The 7,137-nt window shown below is 41.6% G+C and overlaps 1 non-coding gene across 1 annotated transcript; it reads left to right on the top strand.

Moving 5' to 3' along the window:
* Positions 1–1,062: 1,062 nt before the first annotated feature.
* On the top strand, positions 1,063–1,134 carry Trnad-auc (transfer RNA aspartic acid (anticodon AUC)). The gene has a single exon. It is a non-coding gene; the product is annotated as a tRNA-Asp (tRNA).
* Positions 1,135–7,137: the final 6,003 nt, after the last annotated feature.

The following is a 7,137-nucleotide window of genomic DNA, read 5'->3' as shown; positions in this document are numbered from 1 at the left end:
GCGTGAGCAACTGCGGAACGAAAGGTTCTGGGTTCAAGTCTCCCCTCGAGTGAAAAGTTTACTTTGTTTATTTTTGCAAAGTTATGATCTGTCCGTTCGCTCATTGACGTCTCTGTTCACTGTAATAAGTTTAGTGTCTGTGCTTTGAGACCGCACCGCAAAACCGTGCGATTAGTAAAGGACTTGCCTCTCCAATGGGAACCGAAATTATTTGATCGCAAGGTCATAGGTCAACCGATTCCTCCACAGAAAAACACGTCTGATATATTCTATATCACACTGGTGACGGCATGTGCGTCACATGACAGGAATATGTTGTCGACCCACCTAACTTGTACACTTGCCCGATTTAGGTTTTCTTGTGGATGTGATAATCACTCCAAAAAAAGTGATGAAAACATAAGAGTTTGTCACATAAACTGCAACAAATGAATGCAACGGTTTCACAGTCGCACAGTTTTCCCTGTGCTCTGTCAAAACATATGTTTTTAACGTTTTCAAATTTTTCCGTGTGTAGACCGTCAAATCCTGCATATGTCCAAGCAAATCTGAACATGTCCTGGAATTTTGGAGAGCGAAGTTGATTATGTGTGAGTGCCTGATAACTGTCTGAAAATAAAAAATTAAACTTTTCACTCGAGGGAAGACTTGAACCAAGAACCTCTCGTTCCGCAGCTGCAAACGCTAACCACGGGACCACAACGCTGTTGGGTGCACACTCAGCTTGATGTTGCATATCTTGCACATGGACTACTCAGTTTGTATATTTTGCTTATTTTTTCATAGTTCCACACAACTTCTTCCTGTATCTCGATTGATCTGTGTTCAGTTGCTCAAGGCCTATCCACTGTGCCAACTTATAACTAAATCTGAGGGGAGTGCGATGGGGAGGTTCCCTTGTGAGACCCTCCAATCTAAAAAAAATTCCAGTCCACGCCTCCTGCGAGTAAAGGGTTCCAATGTAGTGGAACTCGAAACGTCACCCCCCTATGGCACAAGTCTAGGAATCTGCAGCCTGCACAGTCACAGAACCACTTGAACCTCTGATCCAGACCCTCATCCGTCTCCGTAGCGTAGCGGTAGCGTTACCGCCTATCACGCAGGGGGCCCGGGTTCGATTCCCGGCAGGGGACTGGGTGTTGTGCGTCCTTCATCATCATTTTCATCATTGACTCGCAAGCCGCCGAAGTGACGTCAGCTAAAAAGCAATGCGGCGGCCGAACTCCCCCGAATGGGGCTTCCCGGCTAAGAATGCCATACGATCATTTCATTTCATTCAGACCCTCCACTCGGCTCTGTACCAGAGGTCCGCCATCTGTCCTGTCGACTATGCTGCAAATGGTCAGCTCTGCTTTCCTCTCACTAGTAAGGCTTGCAGCATTTGCCACTTATGATAGCCGCTCGAAACCAGAGACAACCTCTTCTGGTCCAATGTGACACACATTATTGGTCCCAGTGTGAGCCACAACCTGCAATTGGCTGCACCCCGTGGTCTTCACGGCACCTGGAAGGACCCGCTCTACATCTGGAATGACTCCACCTGGTGTGCAAACGGAGTGCACGTTAGCTTTCTTCCCCTCCTTGGCAGCCATGTCCCTAAGGGGTCCCGTAATGCGACTAACATTGGAGCTCCCAATAATCCCTCCCTCTGTGACTGCCTAGATCTTGCAGGCTGAGAGCCGGCCACAGTGGCCGAGCGGTTCTAGGCGCTTCAGTCTGGAACCTTGCGACCACTACGGTCGCAGGTTCGAATCCTGCCTCGGGCATGGATGTGAGTGATGTCCTTAGGTTAGTTAGGTTTAAGTAGTTCTAACAAGGGAACATTCCCATCGCACCCCCCTCAGATTTAGTTATAAGTTGGCACAGTGGATAGACCTTGAAAAACTGAACACAGATCAATCGAGAAAACAGGAAGAAGTTGTGTGGAACTGTGAAAAAATAAACAAAACATAAAAACTGAGTAGTCCATGCGCAATATTAAGGAGATTGTGAGCCCTGGGGCGCCGTGGTCCCGTGGTTAGCGTGAGCTGCTGCCGAACGAGAGGTGTTTGGTTCAAGTCTTCCCTCGACTGAAAATTTTACTTTCTTTATTTTCGCAAAGTTATGATCTGTCCGTTCGTTCATTGATGTCTCTGTTCACTGTAATAAGTTTAGTGTCTGTGTTTTGCGACCGCACCGCAAAACCGTGCGATTAGTTGTCGAAAGGACGTGCCTCTCCAATGGGAACCGAAAACATTTGATCGCAAGGTCATAGGTCAACCGATTCCTCCACAGGAAAACTCGTCTGATATATTCTATACGACACCGGTGACAGCATGTGCGTCACATTACAGGAATATGTTGTCGACCCACCTAACTAGTACACTTGGCGAATGGGTAAAAAGATTCTTCTACCTTGCCCGATTTAGGTTTTCTTGTGGATGTGATAATCACTCCCAAAAAAGTGATGAAAACGTAAGAGTTTGTCACATAAACTGAAAATAAAAGGTTAAACTTTTCACTCGAGGGAAGACTTGAACCGAGGACCTCTCGTTCTGCGGCTGGTCACGCTAACCACGGGACCACGGCGCTCCTGAGCTCACATTGTCCTCAATATTGCCTATGTTGCGCATGGGCTACACAGTTTGTATATTTTTCTTATTTTTTCATAGTTCCACACAACTTCTTCCTGTTTTCTCGATCGATTTGTTTTCAGTTTTTCAAGGCCTACCCACTGTGCCAACTTATAACCAAATCTGAGGGGGGTGCGATGGGGAGGTTCCCTTGTAAGGTCTAGGGGAATGGTGACCTCAGATGTTAAGTCCCATAGTGCTCAGACCCATTTGAACCATTTTTTGCAGGCTGAGAAGTTTCCACTGAAACGGGTCAAGTGACTGCACCTGTTTGAGGAATACCTTTCGAAAGTATGGCAATTGAATTCTTCTATCAGACTCTATAAAAGTTTTGAATTTTTCAGTTACGCTTAACACAAAAATTTAAGTCTCATTATCACTGGTCACTTTCTCCAGTGAAGGTCATGTTCAATATTTGCAACTTCAGGACCTCACTGGCACATCACTATCTATTTAATTAAAAAGTATGTTGCTAGTAAAAGTCAGCAACAGTTAACGAAATTTGCAATTTTAAAAATTTTGGGGTTAATTTTAGATACGGAGGGAAAATTCATAAAAGAATTAGCAGTGGAAGGAAGATGATTGGGATGGTCAACTCAATCTCACGGAGCAGAAATGTAATAAACTGAACCAAAGGAATTATATAAATCGATGGTAGAGATCATATTTACGTGTGAACTGGAGACTTGGACGACTAATCTGAAACACACAAAAAAAACTACATGCAGTACAAATGGGCTTCTGGAGAAGATCAGCAAGAATTTCTAGAAAAGTGAAAATAAGTAACGAAATAATAAAGGAAAATACAAGTAAGAGAAAGAATAAATGACGTGATGGATAGAAGGAAGTTACAGTGGTACGGCCATGTAAGAAGAATGGAGGAAGCCGGACTACCAAAAATGATCCTACAATGGGAACCGGAGGGAAAGAAGGGAAGAAGTCGCACTATGACCGTATGGCTCCTATATTTACGATCAACAATGAGAAGACTTGATGCAAAGGAAGAAGATATACAATATCGAAACACCTGGAGGGACATTATGATCATATGTAACACATATAATAATTTTCAAATGGCTCAAATGGCTCTGAGCACTAAGGGACTTAACATCTGAGGCCATCAGTCCCCTAGAACTACTTAAACCTAACCAAGCTAAGGACTTCACACACATCCATGCCCGAGGCAGGATTCGAACCTCCGACCGTAGCAGGCGCGAATAATATTCAGATCTTTGTTGTGTTGGAGAGGAAAATCTGTTTCAAAAAAATGAAACAAAATAAAAAAGACGATTGACGTAACATCACTGTATTTCGCGTACTTTTTAGTTTGTGATTGCTGTTTGAAATAAATAACCTTAAACTGGTTTCAGTAAAATGACAAAACAGTAATGACCCTCACAAGACCTATTGAAAATATTGTAATCTAGTCAGTTACACCATATTTTAAAATTTTGAAAAATTATTTATTGTTTGTAATGAATTCTTCAATCAGAGTCTGTACGCTTAACCCGAAAATTTAAGTTTCAATTGCATTGATCACTTTCCCCAGTGAAGGTCATGTTCAATATTTTCAACTTCAGGACGTTACTGTCAACCACTATCTCTTTAATTAAAAAGTGTGTTGCTAGTAAAAGTCAACAAAGGTTAACGAAACTTGCAATTTAGAAATTTTATAGGGAGGGCATAAAGTAGCCCAGGATCGTAGAACATGTTATTGAAAATGTGTCGATGTACCTAAGAGTGTGGTAAAAGATGTTCTCATGTTCTGGATGAAATATCGTATGGTGGGTTATTTCATTGTGAAATTTCGCGATAACACAATCAGAATTACGAAATGATAGACAGCTCGCCATGAAGCTGAGGAAATTGGTTGTAAGGTGCGAATATATATATATATATATATATATATATATATATATATATATATATATATATATATATATATATATATATATATATTAGCTACTTTAAAATCGTTTCAGGAATGTAGCACAACAGCCAACTAATATCACACTGTCCCAACAGGCGCAGATATCCTTTCGTCATAGTAAGAAAATAGTTTATGTTCCTAGTTTGCCCACGTAATTAGTTTTGCCTTCACAGCAGTTGGTAAGGCTGCAACATTATTTTATTGTATATTTCTTTGAAAGATGCAAAGGAACAGAAAGGTAGGTAATGTAGAGTAAATAGTTGGGCTTTGAATTTTAGGAAAAGCGAACGTGGAATCTGGAATGCGGGACAGTGCATGTAATATCCTCATTTTCTGAACAACTAATACTAGATACACAATACAAATGGTGAGTTCTAATTTATCGTGTTTAGAGCGTTTAATGCAAACGGAATGCGATCATTATCACTGCAGGCAGCTACGCACTTTAAGGTTTGACGCACAGCGTAACAGGACCACCATTCCATTGCAATTGGATTCGTTCCAATATATTCCCTCATTTCGGCGTAGGCTGTAAACGATCTCGTAACCTAGAATACGAGATTACCATTAACGTTTTCATTAACGGTATTGAGTTTTGTCGTTTAACGAAACTGACATAAATTACTCCACATGTTTCAATGTCATTGCAGGTGATTCGATTCACTGAATTGGAATCTGGTCGAAGGGATTTTCTGCGTTTGTTTGCGAATTCAGCATTGTACGGTAATGAGTCACGGACAGTGGGAACACTGGTAGAGAAGGGAACCGAAGCGTTTGAGATGTGGTGGCATGGAAGAATGTTGAAAATTGGGCAAAATGATAAGGCAAGGAGAGAGGAGGTTCTGCTAAGGAATATATGGAAGTCAGTGACAATAGGAAGGGACAGGAAGCCGGGTCATCTGTTAAGACGTTGAAGGTTTTATTGGTATTTTGTATTGAAAAATATCAACCTCTTCACTGTGTAATTGGGATTTCCCCAAAGCAGCCCTGAATTGAGGTAGATCAACGGTTGGCGCTTTAACTCCGGTTGTGGTTATCTGAAACGTAGAAGTAACACATCACCCTGATCCTTAAAGAAGTTTCCGAAGAAAACTTGAATCTCATTACAAATAAGAACCCCACTCATACACTTATAATTGGTGGAGACTTCAATCTGTCCTCGATTTGTTGGCGAAAATACATGTTCAAAGCCGTTGGCAGACAGAAAACATCTTCCGAAATTGTGCTAAATGCTTTCTCTGAGAATTACTTTGAACAATTAGTTCATGAGCACACAAGAATTGTAAATGGTTGCGAAAACACACTTGACCTCTTAGCCACAAATAATCCTGATCTAATAGAGAGAGTCATGACGGATACAGGAATTGGTTCAAATGGCTCTGAGAACTATGCGACTTAACAGCTGTGGTCATCAGTCCCCCAGAACTTAGAACTACTTAAACCTAACTAACCTAAGGACATGACACACATCCATGTCCGAGGCAGGATTCGAACCTGCGACCATAGCGGTTGTTCGGTTCCAGACTGCGGCTAGAACCACACGGCCACTCCGGCCGGCCAGGGATTGGTGGACACAAGGTTATTGCAGCGAGGCTTGAAACCATATCAACCAAAAGCACTAAAAACAAGCGCAAAATATATCTACTTAAAACAGCAGATAAAAATTCGCTTGATGTCTTCCTAAGAGAGAGTCTCCATTCCTTCCAAGCTAATTATGTAAGTGTAGACCAGATGTGGCTCAAATTCAAGGATACACTACCGACAGCAATGGATAGAATCATGCCGCATAAGTTAATAAGAGACAGGACTGATCTACAAAACACGTCAGAACACTGTTGCAGAAGCAACGAAAAAAGCATGCCAAATTCAGAAGAACGCAAAATCCCCAAGACTGGCTAAGTTTCACGGAAGCTCAAAATTTAGTGCGGACGTCAAAGCGAGATGATTTTAATACTTTCCACAATGAAACATTGTCTCAAGATATGGTAGGAAACCCAAAGAAATTCTGGTCGTATGTAAAGTACACCAGTGGCAAAAAACAGTTAATACAGTCACTGCACGATAGCGATGGAAATGTTATCGATGATGGTGTCACTGAAGCGGAGTTACTAAACACAGTTATCCGTAATTCCTTCACGAAAGAAGACGAATATTCCAAAATTCTAAACCAGAACAGGTGTTAGCATGAGTGACATAAAAGTAGATATCTTAGGTGTTGCGAAACAAATCACATAAGAAAGGCAGGTCTTCCGGTCCAGATGGTATACCAGTCAGGTTCCTTTCAGAGTATGCAGACACAACAGCGCCTTTCTTAGCAATCATATACAACCGCTCACTCTTCGAAAGGTCTGTTCCTAAAGACTGGAAAGTAGCACAGGTCACACCAATATTCAAGAAAAGAAATAGGAGTAACCCACTGAATTACAGACCGATATCACTAACCTCAATTTGCTATAGGATTTTGGAGTATATACTGTACTCGAACATTATGAATCACCTTCAACAAAATGACTTATTGATACATAACCAACACGGATTCAGAAAATATCGTTCTTGTGCAACACAGCTAACTCTTTATTCCCATGAAGTAATGAA

The sequence above is a fragment of the Schistocerca nitens genome, chromosome 11, assembly GCF_023898315.1.
Source record: "Schistocerca nitens isolate TAMUIC-IGC-003100 chromosome 11, iqSchNite1.1, whole genome shotgun sequence".
Classification (NCBI taxonomy): Eukaryota; Metazoa; Arthropoda; class Insecta; order Orthoptera; family Acrididae; genus Schistocerca; species Schistocerca nitens.
Note: the sequence above shows the minus strand (reverse complement) of the source record. Positions and strands in the feature narration are given on the sequence as shown.